Source organism: Peromyscus leucopus, chromosome 18, assembly GCF_004664715.2.
Source record: "Peromyscus leucopus breed LL Stock chromosome 18, UCI_PerLeu_2.1, whole genome shotgun sequence".
Lineage (NCBI taxonomy): Eukaryota > Metazoa > Chordata > Mammalia > Rodentia > Cricetidae > Peromyscus > Peromyscus leucopus.
This window is the reverse complement of record NC_051078.1, coordinates 41,361,681-41,374,451: the sequence shown is the minus strand read 5'-3', so window position 1 is coordinate 41,374,451 and position 12,771 is coordinate 41,361,681. Positions and strand designations below refer to the sequence as shown.

Sequence of the window (12,771 nt, the reverse complement as noted above, 5' to 3'; positions counted from 1 at the left end):
TACCATAAGTTGAAACACTATAAATACATGCTCTTGATTATCTCATCCAGGTCCATGGTTTAATCGGCTGATTCTTCCAAATCTCTATCTCAAGTCTAGACCCCCTCCCCCAAGCTCTAGCTCAAGTACAAACCCCTCCCCCAGGCTCCAACTCAAGTACAGCCCCCTCCCCCAAACTCCAGCTCAAGTACAGCCCCACCCCAAACTCCAGCTCAAGTACAGCCCCACCCCAAGCTCTAGCTCAAGTACAAACCCCTCCCCCAAGCTCCAACTCAAGTACAGCCCCACCCCAAACTCCAGCTCAAGCACAGACCCCTCCCTCAAGCTCCAGCTCAAGCACAAACCCCTCCCTCAAGCTCCAGCTCAAGCACAAACCCCTCCCTCAAGCTCCAGCTCAAGCACAGACCCCTCCCTCAAGCTCCAGCTCAAGCACAGACCCCTCCCCCAAGCTCCAGCTCAAGCACAGGCCCCTCCCCCAAGCTGCAGATGTGCTGATCTCCTTTGATCCTGGATAACTTCACCTGGATGCCCAAAGGACTCCACAGTAAAATTCTCGGTTGCAGTTACTATTTCTCCTGGACCTGTTCTCCTTTGCTCTACTGAATTCAGTAACTTGTGCCTAGTCAGCTTAGCCTTAAATTTTTTTCCTCCCATACCACAGCCACCCCCCCCCCCACACACACACACATACATGAGAAACCCTGTTAGCAAGTGTATCACTTAATTTTCTGTTGCTGTGGTAAAATACCATGATCAAAGGTAACTTATAAATGAAAACATTTATTTGGGTTTACAGTTCCTTGTGGCAGGCAGGCCCAGAAGCAGGAGCAGGAAACAGATCTCAACTGCAAGCCAGTGCAGACGGAGTAAGTGAGCTGGAATTGGGGCCAGACTAGAAACACTCACAACCAGCTCCCAGTGATGTACTTCCTCCAGCATAACCTCCCCAAACAGGGCTGCCAACCGGGGACCCAGTGTTCAAATACATGAGCCCCTGGGGGACATGTGGGGAAAGATGACTCCACCTCCCTGTTGATAGGAGTAAAACTGGTACAGCCACTAGGGAAATCATTAAGGGGGTTCCGCAAAAAAGTTAAAGACAGAAGAATAATGTGATTCAGCTGTGCCACTCCTGAGTGATGCCTGAATTTCCCAGTTTGCACCTCTGTTACTGTGATGAAACACTGGCCAAAACAATTTGGGGAGGAAGAGGTTGAATTAGCTTGCACTTTGAATTATCAGTCCATCAGTGAGGGAAGACAAGACGGGAACTGAAGCAGGAACCCTGAGACAGGAACTGAAGCAGGAACCCTGAGACAGGAACTGAAGCAGGAACCCTGAGACAGGAACTGAAGCAAAACCACAGAACGCAGCTTTCTGGCTTCCCCCTTGCTTGCTCACTTACCCTTTTTTTTTGTTTTGTTTTGTTTTTTTTTTTTGTTTTTTTTTTTTTGTTTTGTTTTTTTGAGATAGGGTTTCTCTGTGAAGTTTTGGTGCCTGTCCTGGAACTCACTCTGTAGCCCAGGCTGGCCTCGAACTCACAGAGGTCCGCCTGCCTCTGCCTCCCGAGTGCTGGGATTAAAGGCATGCGCCACCACCGCCCGCCCGGCTCACCTACCTTTCTTACACAGCCCAGGCCTGCCCACCCAGGACTGGCATCTCCCCACAGTAGGCTGAGGCCTCTCGCGCCAATTAGCAATTATGAAATGCCCCACAGACACACCATCAGGTTGGGGTGTTATGTATGTTCATATGATGAAATGCCCCACAGACACACCATCAGGTTGGGGGTGTTATGTATGTTCATACGATGAAATGCCCCACAGACACACCATCAGGTTTGGGGTGTTATGTGTGTTCATATGATGAAATGCCCCACAGACACACCATCAGGTTTGGGGTGTTATGTATGTTCATATGATGAAATGCCCCACAGACACACCCTCAGGTTGGGGGTATTATGTACGTTCATACGATTTTAATTTGTTTGGTCTTGTACTACAATGATGAGCTACTTGGGCCTAATTATTTGGTTTTGAAACTTCCAAGTTTTGTGGTTGAAACCATCTTTGGGTTAAGGGTTATTTGGCATGACTAGTTCCTTCTCTTGAGGGCTTTGCTCATGTATGAGGAAGGCTTTCTCTGGCCCATGGGAACACGCAGTATCCTGGCCCTATGTGCTCCGGGGATACTCCAATGGCTCCTTTCATGGTTTCTTTTCAGCTTTGGTAGTTTGCTCACAGCCACAAGCTGACTACAATTTAGCTAAACGCCTAAGGACACTCTTGGCTGGTCTCTTGTTCCGGTTCCTCTCTCTGGTATTCTGTGTCCTGACGTCTACCGCTCTGGTGTCTTTACACTCTGAACTCGGCTCAGTTCAGGGAGCTTGCCAAGCCGTCCTCACTTCCTCTTCCTTGTGCACTGTCCTGGAAAGGTCACCATTCCTCAGTGGTTTTGTGGGGCAATCTCTGTCCTATGCTACCTGCTTTGCAATGTCCAAAACTCACTGCCTACGAGATTTTTTTTTTTTTTTTTTTTTGGTTTTTCGAGAGTTTTTTTTTTTTTTTTTTAGCATTAAAAAAAAAAAAGATAGGGCTGGAGAGATGGCTCAGCGGTTAAAGGCTAGGCTCACAACCAAAAGTAAAAAAAAAAAAAAAAGATGAATTTTGCTCCTGTTACTCCATCATGGCGGTAAGCACTGGATCCCATGGAACTGGAGTTACAGACAGATATGCGTGGCCCCATTGTTACTGAGGATGGAAGCCCGGATCTCTGCAAGAGCAGCAAGTACACTTATTTTTTTTTTTTTTTTTTTTTTTTTTTTTTTTTGGTTTTTCGAGACAGGGTTTCTCTGTGTAGCTTTGCGCCTTTCCTGGAGCTCACTTGGTAGCCCAGGCTGACCTCGAACTCACAGAGATCCGCCTGGCTCTGCCTCCCGAGTGCTGGGATTAAAGGCGTGCGCCACCAACGCCCGGCTAGCAAGTACACTTATAACCACTGAGCCATCCCGCCAGCTCTCAGTTCTTCAACTCTAATTAGACTTTTAATTTAATTGCAACCTTGTACGTTTCAATTAAATGGACACTTAGAATATAGCTTTGTGCATCGTAGATACTCAACAGTTGTTGAATTAATGGTACCCCATTTCCTCCCATTCATCAATGAACTTTCATATACCATGAACATTACCTATTCTCATTCTCTCTTCTGAAACATGAACTCTTCTTTAATATCCATCATGACATTTAATATCCAATACACTTCCATATCATTTCTAAAATGTTTAGGGAAACCACCAAGAATGAATCCACATGAGCATACTGGCCCCTTATTGCGTAGACCTCCAGGCAATTATGTGCCCATGTCTAAAACAGTCATCTGAACTTTACTTAGAGGAAATGATTCATATGTTATATCTGCCAAAATGATCACACCTGGCCCTGGTCTAATTCTATAATGTATGTTCCCAAGACCAGAAAATTCTAGGGATGGCTAGTATTGGCACATTGGCTGTGTTTTCCAGGCCATCTTCTAAAAATGCCTTATTCTGATCTTGTCAAAGGGTAACTGAGTTCAGTCTAAAGTTGATACCTGTGCTGGGTAGGACACACGGCATCAGACCTCCTCCATCACACCTCAGCTGGTCTTCATCCCGTATGAGCACATCTGCCCCTTGGAAAGCCAGAGTAACTCGGCCAGAGTAGAGCGACACTTGCAATCCCAGCACTAGGAGAAAAAAAGTCACTTTTTGTTGTGGAAAAAACTTTTTTAAAATAATAGTTAATATTATTACCATATTAAAGTACAATCTAAGAAGCCATATTAACAGACCACAAATGGCTCATGCTTTTTTTTGGTATTTGTTTTTTATCTTGATTTTGTTCATTTGTTTTTATTTTTATCTATTTCATTTTATTGGTTACCTAGACCACTTTTGATTAAGAAAACTGTAGAAAGTTAGTAACTACCACAAGCGGGCAACAGGTAGTGAGTGGCATGTGTCAGTTTTCTGCAGAGTCCTGCTTTATGGGGTAACTGAGTGTACTGTTCCGGGCTCTGCTCAAACTTGCTAGAATCTCTCATGGCAGATTTTGGTCCACAGGTCGCTTTTCCCCATATTTTTTCATAAACTCTTCAACATTCTTAGAGAATTTTGTATGGTTCTTAGAACAGTCTTCAGCTAGGTCAGTCCGAAGTGGGTTCTCAGGCGGGGGGGGGGGGGGTGTCCTTCACTAGTGCTATGAGGGAATGGACGGCTTGGTCAGTCTTGGTCTTGGTGGCTAGCTTCCAGTTTTCAGCACTAATTCTGGCAAACAGACCCGCCCCTTCTCATCAACGTTAGGGTGGTAGATCTTTGTTTTAAAAGGGCTCTTGGGCCCCCATGGAATTGGATCAGACCCTCTGGATAAGTGAGACAGTCGTTTAACTTGAACTGTTTGGGAGGCCCTTAGGCAGTGGGACCAGGACCTGTCCTTAGTGCATGAGCTGGCTGTTTGGAACCTAGGGCCTATGCAGGGACACTTTGCTCAGCCTGGGTGAAGGAAGGAGGGGACTGGACCTGCCTGGACTGAATCTACCAGGCTGAGTTGAATCCCCAAGGAGTGGGTAGATTGGGGGGAGAGGGGAGGAGGGAGGACAGGGGAATCTGGCTGATAAGTAAAATTAAATTAATTATAAAATTTTTTAAAAATTAAATAAATAGCCAGCGGTGATGGTGCACGCCTTTAATCCCAGCACTTGGGAGGCAGAGGCAGGCGGATCTTTGTGAGTTCGAGGCCAGCCTGGTCTACAGAGCGAGTTCCAGGAAAGGCACAAAGCTACACAGAGAAACCCTGTCTCGACAAACCAAAATAAATAAATAAATAAATAGGCTCTTGGGTAGTTTGAATGGACACTCTTCCAGGAAGTTGTTTTCATCATATGGAGGGTTGTCCTGCATCAGCCTCCTGCTGGCCGCCATCTTGGATATGGTGCCAGGACATTTTTTAATAAACAAGAGATTTCTCTTTCTCATGTGATGAGCTTTGTATGTTAAATCCAGAGCTCCGACAATTCAGTGAGTGCATAAAAGAGCTAGCACCTTCAACTTGCCTGCTCTCACCTACAGGCTGGAGCTACCATGCTCTTGATTACAATAGCAAGGGAGGTATGAAAGAAAAGTTTCCTTATGAGACCTTGTCTTCATTTTTTTTGTTTTTGTTTTTGTTTTGTTTTTGTTTTTTGTTTGTTTTTTTTTTTCGAGGCAGGGTTTCTCTGTGTAGCTTTGTGCCTTTCCTGGAACTCACTTGGTAGCCCAGGCTGGCCTCAAACTCACAGAGATCCGCCTGCCTCTGCCTCCCAAGTGCTGGGATTAAAGGCGTGCGCCACCACCGCCCGGCGAGACCTTGTCTTCTTCTTTTTTTTTTTTTTTTTTTTAATAATTTATTTTATCTTATGTGCATTGGTATTTTGCCTGCATGTATGTCTGAGTGAGGGTGTCAGAGCTTGGAGTTACAGACAGGTGTGAGCTGCCACGTGGGTGCTGGGAATTGAACCCATGTCCTCTGGAAGAGTAGCCAGTGCTCTTAACCACTGAGCCATCTCTCCAGCCCCGAGACCTTGTCTTCTTAATTGAAAACAATTCCAGTTGCAGGAAAGATGCAGAAATAATTCAGTATACTGAAACACCTTTCATCTAAATTCATCAGTTGTAGTTAACTTAATGCATTTTTCCTTATATAATATATCCTGATTATGGTTTTCCCTCTCTCTACCCTCCCAGATCCTCCCCACCTCCCCTCCCATTCAGATCCACCCCCTTTTTCTGCCTCTCATTAAAAAACAAACAGGCTTCTAAGGGATAATAAAACAAAAACTAACACCTCATAATAGGACTGTACAAAGAGAAGGAACAGAGCCCCCAAAAGGCACAAGAAACAGATATAAATGCAGAGATCCACTTGTTCACAAACTCAGAAATCCTATAAAAACACAAATATTAAAAATAAAAAAAGACAGCCAGGCGGCGGTGGTGCACACCTTTAATCCCAGCACTCGGGAGGCAGAGCCAGGCGGATCGCTGTGAGTTCAAGGCCAGCCTGGGCTACCAAGTGAGCTCCAGGAAAGGCGCAAAACTACGCAGAGAAACCCTGTCTCGAAAAAAACCAAAATAAATAAATAAATAAATAAATAAATAAATAAATAAATAAATAAATAAATAAAGACTTGTCACAGTGTTTTGAGACAAGACACCCCCAAAGATTCCAGTGAGTTCCCTTTCTGTCGGCCATCTACTGCTGGCCATGCCACCTACCCTTAGTTTGTTTCCCCAGTGAGAATCTCTCGGAGGAAACTAAATTTTCATTTGCAAGTACTTATCAACTGGTGATTGCTTCTGGCTTAGGGGTGGCGGCATGTGTTCACTTCCTCTTTCAGCTCTGGGACCCCATGTGGCCCAGACCTGTGCAGACCCTGTACATGCTGCCTAAGTCTCTGTGAGCTTGTATGTGCATCATTCCTGTTAACTTAAAGGTCCTTCTTTCCTTGGTTCCTCCATCCCCTCTGGCTCTGACACTCCTCCTCCTCCTCTTCCACAGGGTCCCCTGAGCCCTGAAGGGTGGGATTTGATTGAGACGTCCCATTTAGAACTGAGTGTACCAGGGTCTCTCACTCTGCATAACATCTGACTGTTGGTCTCTGTTTCCATCTGCTGCAGGAGGAAGCGTCTCTAATGAGGGCTGAGCAAGGCCTATGAGTTTATCATTAGGAATCATTTTATTGCTTTGTTCCCTTAGTAGAGCAGTAGTAGTTCCTTTTCCCCTGGGTCCTTGGGCTGTCTAGTCTCGGTTTCTTGGTCACCAAGCAGCATTGGGTATGGGTTCCATCTCGTGGAGTAGGCCTTAAGTCACATCAGATGTTGGTTGGTTGCTCCCACAAGCTCTGTGCCACTGTGGTACGAGCATCTCATTCGGGCAGGACAAAATTGTAAATAAAACCCTTTGCAGCTTTGTTGGTGTTTATGTTTCTCCTTTGGCAGTGTGCGGAGGAACCTCCTGTCCCAAAGATGCTAGAACATAGGGATGAAGTCTCTCTGTAGGCACCAGCTCCACTTCACCATGTTCAGTGATCGGTGTAGATGTGTTCTTCAGCAATAGGGCCTTGCCATGGTGAGCAGCATAGTCTTGGCAACACCCTGGTTGGTTTGGGGATACACGTAGGCCTCCTCTGGCCAACAACTTAATTAGAATTCCCAGCTCTGAAGCTCCATTTGGTGACAAGAGATGTTTGGACCCTGTTTCCCCCATTATTTGGTGATTTTATATATATCTCGGGAAGGGTCTACTGTATTAGGTTTCCATACTACCCCTCAAATGGCCCCTGATTTTAGCTGTCTCTCCCTGGATTCCCTCCCTCATCCCCCTCTTCCCTCTTCTTCCTGCTTAATCCTCATATTCGTCCCCCCACATACCCCATACCACATGATTTTTTTTTCTAGTTCTGGCCATTTACCTATGAATTTCATTGTTTCATTTTTTTTAATGGCAATATTCCATTGTATAAAAGTGCCACATTTTTTTAATTCATTCTTCTGTTGAGGGACATCCAGGTTGTTTCCATTTTTCGGCTATTATTAATAGAGCAGCAGTGAACATAATTCAGCAAGTGTCCTTGTGACTGGATGAAGCATCCTTTGGGTATATGCCCATCCATCCATACTGTGGATTCTATTTCCCTTTCTTAGGGAGCTCTATCTGCCTCCCCCGCTCTCTTACTCTATACCTAACCTCTGTGGTTCTACAGATGGTAGCTTGGTTATCATTGACTTAACAGCTAATATCCTCACATAAGCAAATACATACCGTATTTATTATCTGGGTCTGGGGTACCTCACTCAGGATGGTTTTTTTCTAGTTCTGGCCATTTACTTGTGAATTTCATGATTTCATTTCTTTAATGGTAATATTCCATTGTATAAAGGTGCCACATTCTTTTATTCATTTTTCTGTTGAGGGACATCTAGGTTGTTTCCATTTCCTGGCTATTATTAATAGAGTAGCAATGAACATAATTCAGCAAGTGTCTTTGTGATAGGATGAAGCCTATCACATAGGTATATGCCCAAAAGTGGTATAATTTGATCTTGAGGTAGATCGAGTCTCATCTTCTTGAGGAACAGCCAAACTGATTTCCATAGTAACTATACAAGTTTGCACTCCCACCAGCAATGGAGGAACGCCCTCCTTATCCACATCCTCACTAGCACAAGCTGCCATTAGCCATTCTGACAGGTTAAGATGGAGTCTTAAACTTGCATTTTTCCATGATAGCTAAGGGGGAATACTTAAGTGTCTCTCAGAATTTTGAGATTCCTCTTTTGAGAATTCTGTTTAGATCTGTACCCCATTTTTAAATTGGGTTATTGGTTCTCTTAATATCTAGGGTTTGTGGTTTTTTTTTTTTTTTAGTTTTTTATATATTTTGGATATTAACCCTCTATCAGATGTGTAGTAGGCAAAATCTTTTCCCATTCTGTAGACTGCCACTTTGTCCAAATAATGGTGCCCTTTGCCTTACAGTTTTCCACTTCCATGTGGTCCCAGTTATTAATTGTTGATCTTAATGCCTGTGTTAACAGTGTTCTCTTCAGGAAGCCCTCCCTGTGCCAGTGCATTCAAAGCTATCCTGCACTTTCTCTTCTCTCAGGTTCAGCGTATCTGGCTTATGTTGAGGTCTTTGATCCACTTGGACTTGAGTTTTGTGCAAGGTGACAGATATGGCTCTATTTGCATTCTTCTCCATGCAGACATCCAGTTTGACCATTTGTTGAAGATGCTGTCTTTTTTCCAGTGTATATTTCTGGTTTCTTTCTCAAAAGCCATGTGTCCATAAGTGTGTGGCTTTACCTCTGGGTCTTCAATTAGATTCCATAGATGAGCATGCCTGCTTTTATGCCATAACCATTGCTGTTTTTATTACTATAGCTCTGTAGTACAATTTGAGGTAAGGTGCAGTGATACCTCCAGCAGTTCTTTTGCTGTTTGGAATTGTTTTAGATATCCTGGGGGGTTTTGTGTGTGTGTGTGTGTGTGTGTGTGTGTGTGTGTGTGTGTGTGTGTGTGTGTGTGTTTTCATATGAAGCTGAAAATTGTCCTGGCAAGATATGTGAAGAATTGTTTTGGAATTTTGATGGGGACTGCATTGACTCTGTAGATCGCCTTTGGTAGGAAGGTCATTTTACTATATTCATTCAATCAATCCATGAGCATGGAAGATCATTCCATCTTCTGATATCTTCTTCAATATCCAAGTTGTTTCCATACAAGTCTTTCATTTGCTTGGTTAGAGTTACTCCAAAATAATGACTATTACTTGAGGCTATTGTGAAAAATGTTTCCCTAATTCGCTCTCAGTCCACTTGTCATTTGTATATAGGAAGGCTACTGATTTTTGTATGTTAATTTTGTGTCCCACTACTTTGCTTAAAGTATTTACCAGCTGTAGGAGTTTCCCAGTGGAATTTTTAGGTCACTTATGTATACTATCATATCATCCGCGAATAAAGATACTTTGATTTCTTCCCTTCCAATTTGTATCCCCTTGATCTCCTTCAGCTGTATGATTAGACAGTACTCTAGCTAATAATTCCAGTACTGTACTAAATGTAGGGATGGAGAAAGTGGACAACCTTGTCTTGTTCCTGATCTGAGGAGAATTACTTTGAGTTTCTCTTCATTTAAGTAGATGTTGGCTATGGGCTTGCTGTAAACTGCCTTTATTATGTTGATGTATGTCAGCTGTATCCTTCATCTCTCTAGGAGTTTTAAAAAATATTTATTTATGTATTTTATGAATATGGATATTTTGTCTGCATGTATATCTGCACACTAAAAGAGGGCTTCACCCATGCTACTAGTTATAGACAGTTGTAAACGGCTGTGTGGGGTGCTGGGAATTGAGCTCAGGACCTCTAGAAGAACAGCCAGTACTCTTAACTGCTGAGCCACCACTTCAGCCCTCTCTCTAGGGCTTTTATCATGAAGAGGTGTTGGATTTTTTTTCTCAAGGCCTTTTTTGCATCTAATGAGATGATCATGGTGTTTTTTTTATTTCAATCTGTTTATATGGTGGATTACATTTTTTCATTAACATATGTTTAACCATCCCTGCATCTTTGGGAAGAAGCCTACTTGATCATGGTGGATAATCTTTTTGATGTGTTCTTGGAATCACTTTTGCAAGTATTTTATTAAGAATTTTTTTGGCTCTTGTGTTCATAAGGGAAATTGGTCTGTAATTCTCTTTCTTTGTTGAGTCTTTATGTGGTTTGGGTATCAGAGGAACTGTGGGCTCATAAAACAAATTGGGCAATGTTTCTTCTGTTTCTGTTTTGTGGAATAATTTGAGGAGAATTGGCATTGACTATTCTTTGAAAGTCTGGTAGAACAGTGTGCTAAAACCATCTGGCCCTGGGCTTCGTTCAGTGAGAAGACTTTCAATGGCCACTCTGTTTCACTGAGTCTTATAGGTCGGTTTATAGTGTTTATCTGGTCTGATTTAACTTTGGTAGGTGGTATTTAAAAAAAAAAATCTATGTATTTTAGATTTTCCAACTTTGTCGAGTACAGTTTTTGAAGTATGTTCTATAAATCTCTGGATTGCCTTGGTTTCTATTGTTATATCCCCTTTTCATCTCTAATTTTGCTATTCATTCTTTTCCTTTTAGTTAATTTGGATTGTCAATATTACTGATTTTCCCGAAGAACCAACTCTTTGTTTCATTGATTTCTTTGTACTGTATTTGTGTGTCTGTTTCTTTGTTTCTAGTTTATTGATTTCGCCCTGCATTTGAGTATTACTTGCTATCTACTTCTTCTGGGTTTAGTTCTTCCCTTTTGTTCTAGAGCTTTCCAGTGTGCTGTTAGGTTACTAGTATGGGATCTCTCCAATTATTTTAAATATAGGCACTTAATGCTCTGAACTTGCCTCTTAGAACTGCCTTCATCATGCCCCATAAATTCGAGTATGCTGTGTATTCATTTTCATTGAATTCTAGGAAGTCTTTAGTTTCTTTCTTGCTCCATTTTTCATTCAGTAGAGAGTTGTTCAGTTTCCGTGAGTTTCTGAGCTTTCTGTTGTTTCTGTTGTTGAAATCCAGGTTTAATTAGCCATGCTCATATAGGATGCAAGATGTTATTTCAATGTTCTTGTATCTGTTAAAGCTTGCTTTGTGTCCAAGTATGTGGTTGGTCAGTTTTGAAGAAAGTTCCCTAAGATGCTGAGAAGGTATATTGTTTTGTGTTAGAGTGAAATGTTCGGTAAATGTCTGTTAGGTCCATTTGGTTTATAATATGAGTTAGCTCCAGCATTTCTGTTTAGTTTTTGTCTGGATGACCTGTTTATTGGCAAGAGTTGGTATTAAGACTCCCACTATCAGTGTGTAAGGTTCAATATATGATTTAAGCCAGTGTTTCTTCTTTGAACTTGAGTGCCCTTGTGTTTGATGCATAGATGTTAAGAATTGCACAGTGTCCTTTTAATGAATTTTTTTTCCTTTTGATAAGTGTGTAGTGTTCTTCCCTATCTCTTCCAATTAGTTTTATGTTGAAGTCCATTTTATCAGATATTAAAATGGCTGCTACACCAGCTTGTTTCTTAGCTTCATTTGTTTGAAATGTTGCTTTTCATCTTTTTACCTAGTGGGGATGTCTATACTTGATGTTAATGTGTGTTTCTTGGATGCGGAGGAAGAATGGATCCGGTTTCTGCATCCATTCTGTTAGTTTGTGTCTTCCACACTCCTAAAGGCTGTTTAAAGGTCCTTGCCTTGGCCTTCAGCTATGTTCCCGTTCTCAGGGCGTACTGCAGTAGGGTTGCTGGGCTCTAGTGGAGACATATTGCCCTGGCTGTTACTGTGGGTTTTTTTGTTTTGTTTTGTTTTGTTTTTTGTTTTGTTTTTGTTTTTTGAGACAGGGTTTCTCTGTGTAGCTTTGCGCCTTTCCTGGAACTCACTTGGTAGCCCAGGCTGGCCTCGAACTCATAGAGATCCACCTGGCTCTGCCTTCCGAGTGCTGGGATTAAAGGCGTGCGCCACCGCCACCGCCACCGCCGCCGCTGCCGCCACCACCACACTGCCTGGCCTGTTACTGTGTTTTTACACTGGCATCTGGGCATCTGGGTTTCGAGTGACTAGAAGCCTGGGTGCTGATTTTGGAATTTGTCTTTGTCGAGTGGTGTTTTGTTCCTTGGTTTCCGTTTACCCTCTCTGGTTCTTAGCAGAGTGTGGTGGCGGTGTTTTCTGGTAGGGAGTGCTTCTGGGATCCTGCTAGGTATGGCCACTGGAGATTTCAGGGTAAAATGTGTTCCTATGTGCTAGGAGCTGACACTTAGAAATGCGCATGAAATCAGGGTGGTGCTGAGGGAGACTGCAGGAAAGAGGAAAACAGGGTGTCCCACCAGGCTCTGCTTAGTTCCCCGGGGGTGGAGACAGAGAGAGGAAAGGCCACACAGGTGGTCTACAGCTACAGATCTGGGGGTGAGGCCAGGGGTTGGATTTAGAGACAGGAGGGAGCATGAAAGTCTAATGCTCTCCTACTTGCTTCTCTGGCAGACTCGGCTAATGGGTTCCCAGAGAATGCCGGGTAGAGTTGGGGGGCTGAGATAAAGGGATGAATGGGGTAAGGAAGATTAGAAGGGAGATCTGTGTGATCTCCTGGGGATGGGGCAGAAAGGAAGGGGAGGCCACAGCAGGTGTTCCGCTACAGAGCTGAGGGTGAGACTGGGGGATTGAATTTA

The 12,771-nt window shown here is 43.3% G+C and overlaps 1 protein-coding gene and 1 pseudogene across 2 annotated transcripts in view; one reads left to right on the top strand and one right to left on the bottom strand.

The window, feature by feature from the left end:
- The window catches only part of Washc3 (WASH complex subunit 3), a 100,359-nt gene that overhangs the window by 55,810 nt on the left and 31,778 nt on the right, over nucleotides 1-12,771 (top strand). The gene's annotated exons all lie outside the window — the stretch shown is intronic.
- LOC114700643 lies at nucleotides 4,080-4,960 on the bottom strand (annotated as a pseudogene).